This window comes from Hesperophylax consimilis, chromosome 27 (assembly GCF_061612785.1).
Source record: "Hesperophylax consimilis isolate HC1 chromosome 27, BYU_Hcon_1.0, whole genome shotgun sequence".
NCBI classification, from domain to species: Eukaryota; Metazoa; Arthropoda; class Insecta; order Trichoptera; family Limnephilidae; genus Hesperophylax; species Hesperophylax consimilis.
The window spans coordinates 15,874,293-15,894,007 of NC_142862.1; the positions used below are offsets into that span (position 1 = coordinate 15,874,293).

Sequence of the window (19,715 nt, forward strand, 5' to 3'; positions counted from 1 at the left end):
ACGCCGATCAACTTAGCTTTAACAGAAGAAATCAGAGAACGACAGAGAACGGACCCAGAAACTCAACAGAAACTTAGGCGGCTACGCCAAATTAGCGCACGACATGCTCCCAGTGCACAAGATCGTCGCTACATGCGAAGTTACGAGCGAATGGGCGATTACCTCTGGAGAAGAAGGAACCACAACGAGCCCCAGTTGGTAGTACCAACCAGTATGATTAGCAAAGTTATCACCGCCTACCATAATAGTTCTGTGGCCGGACACCCGGGAGCAAGGGAGACCCTTAGGGCGGCTCAAGCCCACTATTTCTGGCCTAACATGCGCACTGATGTAGAAAAACATGTTCAAGCATGCATGGTGTGCTTAACTACACGAGCCCGGCCAAGACGCCCCGCGGCTCCTTTTGGCAGTACCCAAGCTTCAAATCCGTTCGAACTCGTGGCCATCGACTTGATGGGACCATATCCCACGACCGCCAGAGGGAAACGATTCATCTTAGTGGTTACGGATCTCTTCACTAGATGGGTTGAAGCCTTCCCGATTCGTTCGAGTAAAGCCCCGCAGTTAGTAACGCTGTTAGAGACAGAGGTTTTCAACCGATTCGGTTACCCTCGAGCCTTGCTCACCGACAACGGTCCCCAGTTCAGAAACGCCTTGTGGAGCCAAGCCATCGAGCGTTGGCAATGCCTGCATTGGACTACAGCCATATACCACGCCCGAGCAAACGTTACGGAACGGCGCAATCAAGAAATAAAAAAAGGATTACGAATCTACCTTCAAGGACAGGCTCACGCGCAATGGGATACCCATATACCCACGCTCCTCGGGGCCCTGCGCGGCCGCCAGAACGCCGCCACAGGGATAACACCTAACCAAGCTCTTCTAGGTTACGACCTCCCCCGACCCGGCGAGTGGATGGTGCACACGTCTGATGAATTTACGAACCCGGCAAGTACCGCACGCCAGCGCGCAGAACAAGACCAAGCAATCAGGGACTCCCAACGAAAGTACAGTGAGGGCTATGCCCCGCCGGTTGAAGAGAGATCTAACTACGAGACGGGTCAAAAGGTCTTTATGATGGAACACCCTCAATCAGATCTGGCAGCGGGATTCCACGCGGGTTTTGCCCCCACGTGGAGTGGACCTCATAAAATTCTAATACCTACCGGCCGAGGCAATATCTACTGGATCGAACGCAGAGGGAAACCATGTAAGGTACACGCGGACCAACTGCGTCCAGCACCCAGGCCAGAAGGACAGACGCCAAGCGATACCTAGTTCTTATATAACTTATACCAATATCAATATCGTAATAGTAATGTTAAATTTAGGTTGTTAGGTTAAATGTCGTAGCAATAGTAAAGTTAATGATAGCTAATAAGTTAGTTATAATCTCCCTGTGAATTCAAGTCAAACAAACCGGGGGCGATTGATATGTCCCTAGGTATCCATGTGACTTGAATTCACAGAAAGGCCAAAGCAAACACGTGCGCCTGCATCTGTGACTGTGATTTTACACGCAGACGGAGGCGGCAGTCGGATATTATTAGACCGTATTTAGTAAAGAGCCTTGCCGGAAATCGCAATAAAAATTTAGAAAGCCAACTCAAGCAATACACCCATTAGTCGGCAGATTTATCTCTAGACCCTCATTAGGTAGTAATTCTGAAATGGGAACGTTAAGCCAGCGACCCGGCAATAAAACAAACCTTCGCCCAAGGCTGGGCTAAATTGTAATTGTTTGAAGGTCATATTTAAAAACGTAATTTTAAAATATTGAACATTAAGTATAAATCTAGATGTAAGAGTAATTGTCAACTTAGATTAGAAATTTAATTGCAACCAGATATTAATTAAGTGTATGCATGCATAATGTTAAGATACTTAAATATAGTATATTAAGATTTTGAACCGTAAGTTAGTACGAATCAGCCAGACAGCGCAATCTAGCGGTGAGAATGGCGATGCCAGCGCCACGGACTCAACCAACGCACCGAAGTGGTGTAAAGCGGAACCACTATAGTTCCAGCACCGCACCACAGGCGTGCCACAGTCGCCGGATCGCGCGGGTGGATACAACTGATTCAGATCTGACAGTCACGCTCTCGCCTCTCAGGAGTCACCATCTCGCGTCCGCCGAGAAACCTCTTGCCCTCCCCCTTGGAGCGGTCACTGAGGCTTCTCCCGTAACCCCGCAAACTTCCGCCCAGGAAGCCAGAGTGGTCGCCAGACTTCCGCCCAGGAAGCTGCCCTCTCAGAAGTCGCTGCCTGCCGACTCCGCCCTTCGGAGCCGTGGCCCAAGCTGAACTGATTCCGCCCTTCGGAACCAGCCCAAGTTGCCGCTTTTTGTGTATCAGTGATAAGTGCGAACGTGGAGTACGCGGTTCCAGAATCATCGTAAAGGGAAGTGCCTGAACAATTTTTGCATATTTATCTCGTAACGTGACCCAACTTTTAAGACATTGAATGAACAATAATTTAGGATTAAGAAAAAGGACAATTAATTTTAAGAATTACAATTTAAAACTATCATTAAGCTAGATTAAGACTAACCCTTCTTTATACATTTTTTTTAAATAAATTTTAATCGTGTTCGAACTTAAGTAACTTCTTTTTTTTTGTACTCGTTCCTCCTTATCTTTTACCTGAATAATATTAATTATTAACTTCCCTTAAGTAGAGTTATAACAAACTCATGTTGAAAAAGAAAGGGGCGTTTTTGGCCCGGAGCTCTGTATGCCATTTATTCAAAAAGTACTATATAGATTCAGATAAGATTCATTTGAAATATTTCGTAATTTATAAAACATTGTTTCCCATGGAAACTCAACGCAATGGAAGAAATACTATCTATGCTTATTTCAGCGGCGTAGCTACATAGGGGCTACGCGGAGCAGTGTCCCGGGGCCCTCAAGCTCGGGGGGCCTCGAATCCTTACCAGAAATCTCGATCGAACTGAACTTTTGGAAATTTCTCCCATTTTCAAAATAAATATGACAGGTTGCAACTTGCAACCCCACTTTAATCATGACAACTTAGTTGAGAAATTCAAAAGTTATGCCTAGGGAATTCCCCTAAATTCTTTCTGTAGGTTGGCAGTGTTGTCAATTTGACGGATAGTGATATGTGTATGGATATGTGCATCATTCCCCAACGACACTTGTAGCGTATTAAAATATGGATAAAAAGAAAAAACCCAGTGGTGCATTTAAACGCAAACAACGCCAAGAAAGAGAAGATAGTAAACAAAAATTGCCCAAAATTGACAAGTTTTTTAGTCAGCCTTCTTCAAGTACATCTGGCCAAAATATTTCTATTGATAGTGACTCAAATAATGTGGTAACTGCAGTGTTGGTTGAGAAGCCTATACTGAAGAAGATTCGACAATTATTGCAGTTGGAGATACCTCCGCCGCCGATCATGTGAACGTGGATGATGTTTGCATGACACACATAAGAGCGGAGGGTTTGGAGGAACCACAGACCTCTACATTTTTCGAAAATGTGTACGACAAATCTTCTTATGACTTGGGAAACTTCACGAACAAAATATTGAGTGATAACGAAAAACGTCAAATTCTTGATATGGGGCCTTTACAGCCTTCAGGACCTTTTCCAACAGACATCAACCAGAACAATAGGTGTTTTTCAAAATCGTACTACTTTTCGTGTTCTAAATATGGGCCTGTTAATCGTTTTTGGTTGTGTTATTCCAAAATACTAGACGCTGCCTATTGTCAACCCTGCTGGTTATTTGCTTCACAAAGGAATAATGTTTGGTGTACGGGAATTCGAGATTGGAAGCATTTTTTTTTTTTTTTTTTTTTAAAAAGAAAGACAAACATTCCCGGGTTACGAATAACCCAACAATGTTTGAAAATCTCCTACTACCACCACAGAAAGCCGAAAATGTTGCTTGTGTTGTGATGGAGGACTTAGCCAGCCGAGGAATCGAACACGCGACGCTCGGGTGAGACCCAAGCGCTATGCCCACTCAACCACTGACCGGTCATAGTCGGTCGTATTTATCAGAAAAAATTAAACAACACAGTTGTTCGAGTGGCCATTCGGAAGCATGTGCTGTGTATGAATTTTGGAAAAAAACGATACTAATATTATCGACAAGGAACTTGAAAATTTTGATGAATTAGCTGCTGATCACCGATTTCCAAACCGAGAAAAAATATTTAAAATTGAGATTTTCAATAATGTACTAGACACAGTAATATCTCAATTAGATACACGCTTTATTGGTATGAGTGCAGTCTGTCATATATTCGATTTTCTAACACCAACATTTTTATTACATGTTGATGAAGCAGCTTTATTACAAAAGTGTGACGAATTCCAAAGAAAATATTCAGATATAATAGGCCCTAGTTTTTCACTTCAATTTATTAATATTTACCATCTAGTTTTACCTCAACTAACTCAAGCATGGACTGTTCACCAATTATGTAAGGAAATAATGAGCAAATATGGAGTGCTAGAATGCGACCTAACGGAAGTATTTACAGCAATGTTATTATTCTTTACAGTTCCTGTCACTTCTGCACCAGCTAAAAGGTCATTTAGCAAATTAAAAACAGTAAAAAATAATTTAAGAAATAAGATGGGCCAAACTCGACTCCGACATTTATCGCTAATAGCAATTGAAAACAAAATCGCATAAAGCCTGGATTTAAACGAAGTCATTGATACTTTTGCGAAAACTAAAGCTAGGAAAAAATTGTAAATATAATTGTTATTTAGTCAGTTGGTAGGCCCGACCTTTATTTAATAAACCCTTGAATCTTCTCTATTTGGTTTTATTAGCCAAACCTACACAAAGTATTAATTGTAATTTATGTTGTTAATGTTTAATATTTTTATTACCTGCACTGCAGTCTGCAGTGCACAAAAAAGAGCTTAAGTAGCCTAGCATTTTTAAAGTGTTTGTATATTTCATATTTTTATTTGATAAAACCTAATCAGTTTACATAACAGTGGGGCCACATTTTTTAATTTGCCCCAGGGCCCTTGGTTACCTAGCTACGCCACTGGCTTATTTATGGAAATTTCTGAAAAATTCATCCATTAATGGCGTCTATAAAAGCTGAAATGTTATGCTGCGTATACATTTGCGAACCGGACCTCGAATTATGGGAAAGGAACGAAGCAAAGCAGATGAATAATTCGAGGCTCGGCTGGCAAATGAATTCGCCATCTTAAACAACAAAACTGAACATTCTGAAGTGCGATTCCGGCACCTACAAGAAGATCAAAAACAATCCTACTAACAAGATTGACTTAAAGACAAGGGAATTAGTCAAAGCATCTAGCATCAGAAAAGAGGATTGGTCTAAGCTTTTTGTAAAGGCCTCTAGAACTCCTGCCCTGTACGGTCTCCTAAAAATACACAAAAAGGGAATCCCAATGAGACCGATTGTCAGCGCTATTGGTGCACCTACATACAAACTGTCCCAACACCTCTCGAGATTACTGCAGTTGCAAACTGGAAAAACCGAATCGTGGATTAAGGATTCAACAGATCTGATCAGTAAGCTTAAGCAGGTTAAGACTGAGGAAGGAGATATTTTGGTCAGCTTTGACGTCGAGTCTCTTTTCACAAATGTGCCTCTAGAAGACTAAATGACAATGCTCAGTGAGATATATGAGGAAGACATTTGCAAACTTTTTGAACACTGCCTCAAAACGGGATACTTTGCGTTTCAGGGTGAACTTTTTGAGCAAGTGGAGGGAGTTGCAATGGGCAGTCCGTTGTCGCCAGTAATAGCCAACTTCTTTATGGAGAAGTTTGAGGAAGTGGCACTCGATACAGCTTCAGCTGTCCCTAAAGTATGGTGGCGCTACGTCGACGATGTCTTCGTCATTTGGCCTCATGGAACGGAGAAACTTAACGAATTCCTGGACCATCTTAATTCTCTCCACAGCATAATTAAGTTCACAATGGAGCTGGAAAACCAAGATAAAATCCTGCCTTTTCTAGATGTGGAGGTGATGCGAAAACACGATGGTAGCCTAGGACATACCGTATATAGGAAACCAACTCATACGAATCGATACTTACACGCTGATTCGCACCACCACCCAGCGCAGAAGAGAGGACTTATCCAGACGTTGGTGACCCGAGCGACCAGAATATGTGAAGAAACAAAACTTGGAGCAGAACTTAAAAAGCTGACCGATGCACTGGAGCGCAACGGTTACCCGGCAAGTCAGACAAGGCAAATTTTAAGAGCCAAATCTACAACAAACGAAGACAGAACAAGACTCAAAAGGCTGTGCTTTCCTGCCTTTCGTTCACAATGTGACAGACAGAATTGCTAGGCTGTTGAGAAAAGAAAACATCAAAACTGTCTTCGGAACCACCACCAAAATCCAAGACCTACTGAGGTCTGCAAAGACTAAGTTTCCTCTGGAAGCAGATGGAGTGTACAAACTCAGCTGCTCTGGTTGTGACAAGGTTTATATAGGCCAGACAGAGCGGACGATTTCCAAAAGGATAGCAGAACATTTTCGTGCTTGTAAACTTGGCCACCCTGATAAATCGGCAATCGCCGAACACTTTATTGAAACCGGCCATTACTTTGGATTTGCTCCTGAGGTCCTGGGAAGACCCAAAACTTATAGATCACGCCTGATTATGGAGGCAATTGAAATCTACAAAAATCCATTTAATATCATTAGAGACGACGGAGCTAAGCTCAACAGCTCTTGGTATCCGGTAATTGACGGCTACACCAAAGCTAAACGCATATAACATGTCTAAGTATACTCTAATACCATATAATAATACAATATAAAACCATTGAATTTATACCTTGATACTGGGTACATTTGCTTTAACCGCTTTCAATCGGTTTTCTAATTCTAGAATTCGCCACAAGACGTCGCCACTTCCGTTGGCATTTCGCACTTGGACGGGCCCCAGGCTAACGTAAATACTGTGCTTTAACTTAAATTGCAGTTCCCTTGTACTGTAATAAGAGTACATAATTGCAATCAATAAATTAAATGAAGACCTACAAAATATAGCGAAATGGCTGAAATTAAACAAATTAAAACTGAATGTCAACAAAACAAAATATATGGAAATAGGCAACAAAACGCATAACACAGAGTTAAAATTGACAATTAATTACGAAAAAATTGAAAAAGTAAATGAAATGGGTGTGATACTAGATTCAAAACTAACATTCGCAGCAAATTTTGAATATGTGCTAAAGAAGGTATCTAAAAAAGTCAATTTTCTTAGAAGATTAAGAAATAAACTAAATGGAAACACTACAGAGCTGATTTATAAAACTATAGTTGCTCCACATTTAGATTATTGCTCTACTATGTTGTATTTGGCCAATGAAGGAAACTTGAACAAGCTAGATGTTATACAGAATAGAGCTATGAGATGTATACTAGGAAAAGGAAAATACGCAAGCATAGATCAAATGAGAGAACAGCTAAATTCGATTTCTATAAAAAAGAGACTATTATTTAATGTGTTAATTTTTGTACATAAAATCATGAACAACCAAATGCCAAAATATTTTAAGGATGAAATTGTTTTTAATAGAGATGTTCATAATTACGAAACCAGAAATGTAAATAGGATTAGATTGCCACATATGAAAAAAACAAAATCACAGAACTGCCTAATGTACAAAGGACTAAAAATGTATGATGAAATGCCTGAAAGTCTGAAGAATGAAGGAAGAATGAATGTATTATATAACAATTACACATCTTCGGATCTACCGGATCTGCCCTGATGATGGACACTGCAACGCTGTCCGAAACGTCGGCTAAAGAAGGAGTTAGCGCAACACGGCATAACACCCCAAAAACAAACAACAAAAATTCTGGAGTAGGTTATGTTATCTGAGTGTGACCCAACAATCAAAACTCAGTCAAATCTGTTGGTACTTTGGTACCTGCCACGCCATCGACAGCGCTCTAGCCGGCGAGTGACACAGTCGTGCATAGGAGACATTATTGGATTTCGTGCTCAAAAGTAAGTATTTACGACATTTCAGTTTATGTTATAACACATTTTACTCTCGTAGCTTGACTACACATTTTTTCTATTATCTTCATCTATTTTAGAGTATTTCTGTTGAATTGTGGCGTTAATGTCTATTTTAAAACCTTATTTTTTCCTTGAAGTACGTTTGAAACAACATGTCTGGGGATTGATTGCAACATTTCAATTGTCCACATGTTTCAACCGTCCATACCGATAGGAAATTTCAAAGTTAAAGCGAAAGTTTTGAACATAGGTCAAAAATTCAAATCATAATTTCTTCCCACCAGATGTATTTCTGTAATCTTGAATATGGTTGATGACGTCAATCTTATTGGACCACATTCGACATCACACGACCTCACTAGACGATACCCAACCTCATTGAATCATACGTGTACCCCCGTACGTCACGGATAGACCAAATAATAAACGCATATGATTGGTCATCTATGCAATATGTTGATATCAAAACAGTTACTAATAATTTTTATGCTGTTTTGGAAAAGTTTATTAGCATGTATATTCCAACCATGATGTGTAAACACATATCCAAAATGGTACTCCAAATAACTTATAAATCTCCTAATCACCAAAAAACTTAAACATACAAAATATCAATTATATCAAAAAAATTCTGATTATAATGAATTTAATGATTTAAGAACGTCATGTAAATCGTACCTTTGTGAATGAAATTCAGAGCCCCAGCGCGCTTGAGGTGATTTTGCACAAAAACGGCGTTATATAGGTCATCTAAATATTATTATTATTTTAATAATAAATAATGTTTGTTATTTTTGAAAATACTCTAAATCACTCAAAGAAGATGATTCTGTTTTCCCTAGCATTATGCACCTAAATGGAAGCCATTGCAATAATACTGATGGAATTGTTAACTTGTTTGCAAAATTTTTCAAAACTGTTTGTTCAGCTGACTCAAATAATGCTCGAATAATAACAACAATAATTTCTTACTCAAATATTTAAAAGTGGCGACAAGTCTTTTGTTGAAAATTACAGACTTATATGCATACAATCGTCGATACCGAAAGTTTTTGAAAAGTTAATTCTTCATAAAATATGTTCTTGTGTAAAATTTAATATTTCTTCATTTCAACACGGTTTTGTCTCTGGCCGAACTACTCTAACTAATCTTACACTATACGAAAACTTTATCTCATGTGCTCTCGCAACAGGCAACAAGTCGACTCAATTTATACGGATTTTAGTAAAGCGTTCGACAAGGTTTGTCATAAAATCCTTACAAATAAATTGTCAAAACTTGGAATAAGTGGTAAACTATTACACTGGATTAAGGATTACTTATCAAAACGTATACTGACTGTATGTATCAAAGAACACTTGTCTTACGAATTCGAAGCCACTAGCGGTATGCCTCAGGGTTCACACTTAGGACCAATATTATTTATACTGTTTATAAACGATGTCACTTCTATTTTCTCTGATGTTCACATATTATTATTTGCTGATGATATGAAAATATTTAAAATTATTAAAAATATCAATGACTGTTTGTCCCTACAATCTAATTTCAAAAAATTTGCATTGCAATTTTGTGGTGTTCCATTAACAAACTTACACTCAATATTAAAAAATGTCAAATTATGAGTTTTTTCAGAATAAAAAACCCCATCAAATATAGTTATACACTGAACAACCACATTTTATTATCTGTACCTGAAATTAGGGACCTCGGTATAATCTTCGATAGTAAATTATCTTTTACTAATCACATTAATATCATTACTAGTAAAGCAATGAAAATGTTGGCTTCATTACTAGAATATCTAAAGATTTCAAAAATATCCATACATTAAAATTACTTTATACAACTCTAGTCAGAAGTCAATTAGAATATAATTCGTCTATATGGAATCCTTCCTACAAAAACCATGCAAACTCCATTGAAAGAATCAAACACAAATTTCTCAGAACAATTAACTTCAAATTAGGAATTGCCTCTGATGACATTGATTACGATTCATTATTACAATTAATGCATCTCTTATCGTTAAAACATAGAAGAATACTTAATGATCTAATTTTTTTTATTTAAAATAATCAATCACCGGTTTGACTCCCCTGAATTAACTTCGTTGATAAACTACCTTGTTCCCTGTAGACCAACTAGACTCAAGTCACCTTATTATTGCAACAATACTGGAACTAACACAGAAAAAAATTCAATAATCCATCGCTTGCACAGATTAGGCAATGAATATTCCAACATCGATCACGCTGATTGTCTATTATCATATAAAAGATGCATAAAACAAAAATTGTCGAGTAATACCATACCATCATAATGTTTATGTACTTCAGATTAAAAACTACTATTACTCGATAGGTAGAAGCTGATATCAGTGCATTATATATCATAGTCATCATAGGTACTATGTAAAACTTTATCGGACTGTCAAGCAGTGTCGCACATTATTATTATACACGCGATTCTCCCATTTATTACTTTTGTTTCCTTTTCATATTATAATAGTATATATTTTATTTTTTTCATTTTCTAGTAGTATATACCTTTCTAAAATTTTTTATTTTATTTTTTACAAACTCTTAATGCCTTTCAGACATTTTATAAGCACTTAATTCTTGCTTATACTACTTTATTGTATATTATTACATATAATTTCTTACTTTGACTTAATACTATCCTACAGATTGCTACTTATATTTTATTTATATCTCTTTTTTTCATACTTTTAACCTTACTACTATTTACTGATTATACCATTATACTTCCATTTATATTGTTGCATTCCTTATGTTGCTGTACTATTCTCTGTAATTTAGTTTGTGAATGGCACATGTGGTGCCCTATATGTGAAAATAAATAAATAAACAAGAACTCTGGATGAAACTCTTGATATTTTACAGTGTATCTATCATAAGTCTCTCTGGAGCAATAACTAAAATTAAATCTCCGGATAGCTTCAAATCTGCGAACCGGATAATATCCCCACAACATTTGTCAAAGAATGTATCAAAGTAATTGTTCTTCCATTAACCAAACTTTTTAATCTCTCTTTATCTTGTGGAATTTTTCCTATTTCCTATTTTTCCTGACAAGTGGAAAATCAGTTACTTGACTTCAATTTTCAAAAAGGGTGACAAAAGTGAAGTTTGTAATTACAGACTAATATGTATTCAATCCACCACACATAAACCATTTGAAAGCCCATTACTGGACAAATTAATTACACAAATAAAACCTGTAAAATCACCTCATTTGTCAGGCAGAAGTTCTCTTGCCAATTTAACTATACATGAACATTATAAAACTAATGATTTCAAAGGAAAAAAAGTGGACTCTGTTTATACTGATTTTAGAAAAGCCTTTTAAACAGTTTCCCATAAAATACTTATTTGGAAACTTAGAGAAAATTAGAGAAGCTCGGTGTACGGGGCAACATATTAGCCTGGTTTAAGAGCAAATTGTTAAAATAAAATCCTCCCAGTCAGAAAAATTAATGCAACAAGTGGGGTCCCACAGGGTTCACACCTTGGTCCAATGTTGTTCAAATATTTCATGATGTATTTATCTTACTTTTTGATGATGACCTCAAAATTTTTTTTAATTGTTCAAAATATTTATCATTATAATATTCTTCAGGATAATATTAACCGATAGTTAATTTGGTGCAATTAAAACAGACTTAATTATCTAAAAAATGTCAAATAGTCAGGTTTTTTTGATAAAAAAATCCTGTGATCTTTAATTACAATATTGATAACAATACTCTTGAGACATTTTAACACAAATTAAAGACTTTCAATTAAGGCATCACTTTTCAATGAAGTCTTTTTTTGCTAACCACATGGAACGGAAATCTCTAACAAGGGCTTACAAATGTTGGGATTTATAACAAGGTTTACTAAAAATTTCAACATATTAAGTGTATTAAACTGTTATGTTTTGCCTTTGTTAGAAGTCAACTTGAATACATTTTTCCCGTCTGGAACCTACATTACAATATTCCCGTAAAAGCTGTTGAAATAATACAAAATAAATTCTTGCGTTTTCTACGTTTTAAAATGGGTATTCCAGAAATTTTGTTGAACTACAATACTCTTTAAAATAAAATGAATAATATGCTTAAATTGTCTGACAGAAAGATTGTCACTGACTTAGTATTTCTATATAAAATTCTAAATTGTTCATCTGATAGTCCAGAATCGCTTGCATTGATAAGCTTTCAGATTCCACTACGTAATACTATGTAGAAGTCGGGATTTATTTCAAATTCGGGTACTAACTACCATATGTATTCTTTATTGCCCAGAATACTTATAAAATCCAAATGCTTCACGCAGTGCCTAAGGTGACGCAGCGACAGTTCAAAGCTCAGATACTCCACAATCCAGAGTCAAGTTCTGTTGCAGTACTTGAAGCGGCTGCTCCAACTACTTTGACAAGCTCGGTAACTTCGCAGCCAATATCTGCTGTAGAATCTGAAACAGTCGTTCCGTCTCCCCAGAGAGGCTCAATGACTCCAGAACCAAACTTTAGCACAAGATCAAATAACATTTGTTACGTATTCGTCGAGAGGTTTGGTGAGTTTAACGAATAATGTACTGTCTTTACCTACAGCTTCTTGTACCCTTGAGATTAACACGACTGACCCTCTGAAATCATTTTCACAGAATTATGTATATGAATTACCTGTCGGTTTTAGTCCGGATATCAATTATTTCAACTTGTCCGTACCTTCAACAAGTAAAAAAATTATGCCAGAAAGCGTGCGACCATTCCCGCAAGCGCTACACAGGAAAACAACTACCACAGGTTTAAAAAAGAGAAAGTCCATTATTTACACAGACACGACGGAAAAAGAAAATATAAGAACAGAAACCGATGAGAAAGAAAGAAAAATGCCAGCACAATAAAAAAGAAGATGAATAATACAGAGAAGAAGAAAAAGAAGACAACAACAAAATTAATAACTCTTCGAGACCTTATAAAAATTCGAATTGTTTATTATGTGGTGAAGAATATAATTTTAGTAGACCAGGTGAAATTTGGGTATGATATGTAAATATAGATATGTTATCATTAATTATTGTTGATGTGCCCGAGTCTAATAATTTTATAAAGATGTTTAATATCGTAAGTTTTATTAGTTTATCTGACATTAGATAACTTCAGTAATGCTGATTTTTATATAATGCCATAAGAAGTAGGTAGGTACCCCATAGTTTTATGCCATTCTTTACACATATAATTTGTATCATTTAAGGCCCTGCAAACCAAACGGATTTATAATTTTGTAAACGCCCACCGCCAATAGCTTCAATAGCTGCGCATAGGAGTTCCATAGTCGTTCAAAGATAGGAAATTATTATGTACTGTATTTAGTATTACCAACATCTTTTGAAATCATTCAAAACTAACATTACCAACTAGAGACAGATAGTCTTCATGTGTGGTGCAATTAACTAAAGCCGCAATGCATTTAGCTGCATATATAGGAGGGTTCAAGTACACTGACGATTATTTGACGTAGGCCGATAATCGTCAGTGTACTCGACCCTTCCTACATTTAGCTGCCGTAGGAAGGGTCGAGTACACTGACGATTATTTGACGTAGGCTAATAATCTTCCCACTCGGTGAACGATTGCTAGAAATATTATTCTGTTCACGACATCGGCGCACGGAAAATGCCAATAATTCTCATCCTGTGAGATATAACTATTAATTATTTTTTTCACATAAATATTAAGTGAAAATATTAAATTAAACATGAATAGAGCTAACATCTATCGACAATGTCTCGAGAAGCATTTCAAGAAACACTGTGATTTTTTCATATCTGTAATGTGTTAATTAAATAACAGAACAAACCTGTTTTTTTAATTTTCGGAGCATATTTCGCGATTTTTTTCTATCGAGGGAATTTACCCTTTTAGCATAATAAATGTACGGAGATTATCTTAAAGGACAACAAATATTTTTTGCAGAACATGAAAACTTTAAGTGATCAAGGAAAACTTGTTACAGTTCAGTAGAAATTCGGAATGCCGGGTCTCAAGTGTTGACTGAATTTTTTGATAAGAGGTCATAAATAATTATAATGATACTTCTAGTATTAGACAGTGTTTAGCTGCTGTTTGTTGCCTTAATATATATTATTTTCTTGTTCAATAGATCAGTATGATCCGTTTACTGATCGTTTCCTTTCGGTATATACTATTTACTTGTTTAATAATAAAAGTAATAACAGATGTAGATAACTTAGAAAGATTAATTAGAACTACGCTAACAAAGTTTAATTTCCATCACCCAAATTCAGCTATAAAACGAGTTAATTTACCTAGAAATTTAGGAGGTAGAGGTATAGTCAAAATAACTTCTTTGAAACATAATCAGGTAGAAATGCTAAGAACTTTTTTCCATAGGAAAGCTCATAGCTCAGAAATGCACAAAATAATTTGCAAGGCAGATAGAAATATTACACCTTTAAATTTATACGATGAGAATGCCAACATTTTTATAAATCCCAACCAGGAATTATTAGATTCCTGGTCAAATTAAATTTTACACGCAAAACACTTCAATTATCTCAACCAAACGTATGTTGACAAATTTTCGTCAAAAAAATGGTTGAGTATTGGAGAGTTGAGCGCAGAAATAGAAGGATTTATGCTTGCCATTCAGAATAGAGTCATTAATACTAAAAATTATAGGAAGTATATAATCAAAGATACAAATCAAATTGATGATTTGTGTAGAAAATGTTTGGCTTTCCCGAAACTATAGAACATATTATTTGGGGATGTTCTATATTAGCACCGTCCGAGTATACATTTAGGCACAATCAAGTTTTAAAAATAATTCACCAAAGTTTGGTAATTAAACATAACTTGAGTGACTGCCGTAATATAGTACCATATTATGAATACGAACCAAATTCATTTTTAGAAAACGAATTTTATAAAATATATTATGATAAAACTATACTAACAGACCGAACGATTAGTCATAATAGACCCGATATAGTTTTACATGACAAAATTAAAAAAAAATAACTTATATCATTGATGTCGCTATTCCAAATTCCTGTAATATTCAAAAATCTGCTAATGAAAAAATAAGAAAATACACAGATTTAGGAAATGAAATAAAAAGAATTTGGCATTCTCAGACTATAAAAATATTACCATTCGTTATTTCGGCTACTGGCATTATACCTAGCTCTCTCATTAAAAATTTAGGCGTATTAGATCTATCAAAAAATATATATATAAAGATGCAAAAGTCGGTCATTTTGAATACATGTAGGATAACGAAAGATTTTTTAAATATTTATGTTGAAGGATCAGTAGGATTTATAGGCCCTGTTAGAAGTTCTACCGAGCCGAACCCTCTGATATGAAAATATCTGGAGTCGGTGAATTATTTTCCCATTTGATCTCTTGTGAGTTGACGTGTTGTTCTTGTATTGTTTTGAATTTATTTTACTTATATAATGCACTAGCATAGTGTTGATTGACTAAATGATCATTTGTGGAAAAGTGAGTGGAAGCGTTTAGTTTTTCCTATGGGGAAGATTTAACCCGGACATAAAATCGGAAGTAGTTAAAAAAAATAATTTCTCTGGTGAGTTGAAGTGTTGTACTTGTATTGTTTTGTATTTATTATGTTTATATAATGCAATGCATAATGTGGATTGACTAGATGATCAATTGTGGAAATGTGTGTGGAGGGGTTTAGTTTTTCCTGTGGGGAAGATTTAACCCGGAAATAAGTCGGAAAATTAGAGTCTTTTCCAGAATATATGCAGGGTTAGTGCAATGCAATACATTCCATATTTTAAAATAGCAGACAAATAATAATAAGAATGCACAGATAGACATTGCGGAATAGAAGTGAAAAATGTGTGCAAGCAGCGGTTTTTATTTATTTCTATACATACATTACAGTGTCTACCAAATATTAACATTTGTATATAATACATAAATTTACAACTGTTGTTAATATGGTGTTTTTTTAAAAAAAAATTTTATGCTGGGTGTGATGTAGGTTTGAGTAGGTGACACTGTGGTGGGTAGTGTTATATGTTTCGTGAACACCTCACTGGGAGAACCTGTGCTGAGGTGTTTACGTGGTTATGTTTAAATGGAACATGTATTTATGTGTATTGGTTAAATTTACGTTTACGGTTTACGGAGGATATTTGAACATATCCCGTCTCCAAAAGGCCATCAGGCAACCATGGCAGTGATGGAAGTGTTATTTGACTGGCGTAGTCTGCGCCATAAGCTTCCCACGTGGTGGCGGAAAAGCACTCTGAAAGAGTGCACTCGTCCCTCCAGGAACATTTCCGTAGCGCTGCAGTATCTCGGTAGGCGGAATAGTTGGAGATAAGCATTATTGCAAGCGACTTTTAGCTTATGCCATTGGGATGCAGTGTAATCTACCGACAGTTCTGAGGTGTACAGCGAAGTGCGTTGAATAGTATTATTTTGACATTTGTATTGCAAAAGTGATAACGCCTTGACAGCATAAGTGCTCTAACGGATATCACTCTTCGTCTTACCATATCCTCGATGTCTTTCAGGTCGTCTGTGATAATATGTCCCAGATATTTGACGCTATGACTTACATCGATTTTCCTTCCGTCTACCATACTAAAGGTGTTTGCATGATTTCGTTTTTACATTTGAAAACCACAACGATTGACTTGGACGTATTATATACGTATAGTGCTGGAGACATGCTTCCTCCTTGCCTTACGCCACTTTTCAAATAAAATGGGTTGGATAACTCGCCAGACCATTTCACCACATTTTCTTGTTGCGTGTGCCAAATTGAAAGAATCGCCATTATACTGCTATAATATTAATATTATATAATCGCCGAAACTGCTCTTTTCCTGAGTTTTCCCCAGAGTTTATTGTGAAAAACACGATCAAACACTTTTCTTAGATCTAGAAAACTGGTATAGATTGTCGTTTTACTTAGTTTATAATAGCTGATGGTTTCTTTTAAGGAATATTTTGCCATAGATGTTTAGAGTGCAGATTTAAATCCGAACTGGTTATCCTCTGTCTCTAGATGGTCTGTTACGACCGTTGATAAAGCTCACACTTTGTACTTCTTGTTTAGTAATAATTTGTACCTTGAAGATGCTTGAGTAAAGCGAAACCGGTCGGTTCTAAAATTTATTTAAAACTCGTGGTTTTTTAAAACAAAAAGCATTTTATTTTATTAAATATGTCAAACCACAAAGTAATTGCTTACTACAATAATATAAAACTATGATGATTACGCCAAATACTCAAAATTAGTATAATCAAGAGCACTTAAACACAAACAATTAAAATATATTTACAGTTGTTTCATTTCAAGACATCTTCCTAATAGTGTTTAATATATTTTAGAGATGTTTAATCACTATTCACGATCTCATTGCGTATTGCTATTGTATTTTTGCTGCTAGGCCCTGCGGGCGGCACTTCATTGGGCTTTTCTTAGTTTAAGTGATACTAACAAGAGTTACATTTAATAGCTACATATTAGGTCATTCACAGAGAGAGAGGGTGAATATATATTATACATAGATTATTACAATATAGCGCCCCTGAGGTGATATCTCACAAAAGCGGCGCTACACAAATTGTCCAATAAATAAATATAATGTTAACATTTTATTGCGTACATTTGCATTGATATACAACGGAAATAGATAATATAATGTAATCTTATTACCTAATATGAAGATTTCTTCTGGAAGCTTATTACTTTGTGATGGCATTATTTACTTTATTAAAACACAAATAACTTTGTTTACATCACTTTATTATATACAACCACTACATGCTTCATGAACGAAGTTCACCTCATAAAGAGTAAATATACTCCGAAGTCAAAAATTAAATATAGATTAAAATTGGAAAGAAGAAGCGGAAGGAGGGGGGAGAGGTTAGAGTGGGCGGGGTTTATCAGAATTAGGAATTACAATATCGTTAGACGGAAAAGACCAGTTGAGTGGAAAAATATTTAAAAGAGAGTTTTTTTTTTTAAATCTTGTTTATTATATCTGCTTTTATATTAACATGTTTTCTAATTTCTAAAAATATAAATTATTTATTTGCGATGCTTTATATCCTGTGTGAAGTATTTTAAGACCCGAAAAAACAAATAGCATATAACCATAAAACAATATATTCACAAAACAAAAAGCATTTTATAACGGTTATTATAATAAATTGAAAGTTGAAATACTAAATAAAAAAATTAAACATGATCTACAAATGGTAAATTTACCCTATTTCTAAAGATAGATATAAACAATGGCGTAGAATTCTATTTGTGGATAACGATATTTCCAAAATTATAAATAAAAACTTTCCTGGTACACTACTAACAAAATGAAGAAATATATTCTTAATAATAAAGATATCGATAATCAAACAAAAAAGTCAGGAGTTTATAAACTCAATTGGGATGATTGTAATTTCTTTTACAAATGTAGAACCAATAGAAACTTTGAAGTCAGAACTAAAGAATATCTCGAAGCTCTAAATGGAAATAGTGAATCTGAGTTTGATCATCTTTTGAATAATGATCACACTAGATAAAAATTCATGTCTTAAAATACTTCACACAGGATATAAAGCATTGCAAATAAATAATTTTCAAATTTTAGAAATAAGAAAATATGTCAATATAAAATCAGATATAATTAATAAGCAAAAAAATTATAAACCCTCTTTTAAATATTTTCCCACTCAACTGGTCTTTCCGGTCTAACGATATTGTAATTCCTAATTCTGCCCACTCTTACCGCCCACTTTTACCCCTCCCCCTTACTTCCACTTCTTCTTTCCAATTGTAATTTATATTTAATTTTTGACTTAATTGTATACTTACTCCTGATGAGGTGAACTTTGTTCATGTAACATGTGGAGGTTGTATGTAATTAAGTGATGTAAACAAAGTTATTTATGTTTTAATAAAATAAATAATGCCATCACAAAGTGATAAGCTTCCAGAAGAAATCTTCATATTAAACGCTTGTTAATGGTCCAGTAATTTTGCGTTGGTTAGATGCATATTTAAATATACGCTCCAGTAATTTGGTTCGTTCTTATACCGCCAGAGGGGCAGAGTGCTCGAATTTTGCCTGCAGATCCCCTTTCGGGATTTAAGCGAAACATACTATTTGAATTCGACCAATCAGAGGGCCTACATCGTCCAGACGCAAGGGTATTAATACTATCAGATACTTAACACTGATTAAAATTATTACAGTTATTCCAAAGAATTTTAGCGTTTTAAGGCACCGTAGTAAGCGTTCAAAGATGGTTTGAAAGGGAGATACGTAAATATGAATGTTAGAGGAACCGCGCTAATTAAAAAAAAGATAATAATTAAGCGAAGACTCGTTTTAAATAGACCAAAAATCTCTTGAGAAATGCTTTAGTTGCATTTAAAGATACACTGTGAATTTTTAATGCCTATATCATATTAAATAACAGAACAAAACGTCTTTTTTAATAATTTTCAGAGTTAACTTTGCGATTTTTTTTCTATCGAGGGAATTTCATATAATTAACGTTTCGGCAAAACAAATGTATATGTAGGGTAAATTATAGGGAGTTTACATCTCCCGAAAATAATAACAACATTACTTTTACCTACATTCATGTGAGACTG

The 19,715-nt window shown here is 35.4% G+C and overlaps 2 protein-coding genes across 2 annotated transcripts in view; one reads left to right on the forward strand and one right to left on the reverse strand.

The window, feature by feature from the left end:
- LOC149410650 (GDP-L-fucose synthase-like) overlaps nt 1–9,431 on the reverse strand; it is a 35,427-nt gene extending 25,996 nt beyond the window's left edge. The window contains exon 1 of the mRNA XM_089648105.1: nt 8,704–9,431. The gene's annotated coding sequence lies outside the window, so the exon portion shown is untranslated. The remainder of the gene's footprint in view (nt 1–8,703) is intronic.
- The window catches only part of LOC149410651 (DC-STAMP domain-containing protein 2-like), an 85,211-nt gene continuing 73,445 nt past the window's right edge, over nt 7,950–19,715 (forward strand). Inside the window, exon 1 of the mRNA XM_089648302.1 lies at nt 7,950–8,010. The gene's annotated coding sequence lies outside the window, so the exon portion shown is untranslated. The remainder of the gene's footprint in view (nt 8,011–19,715) is intronic.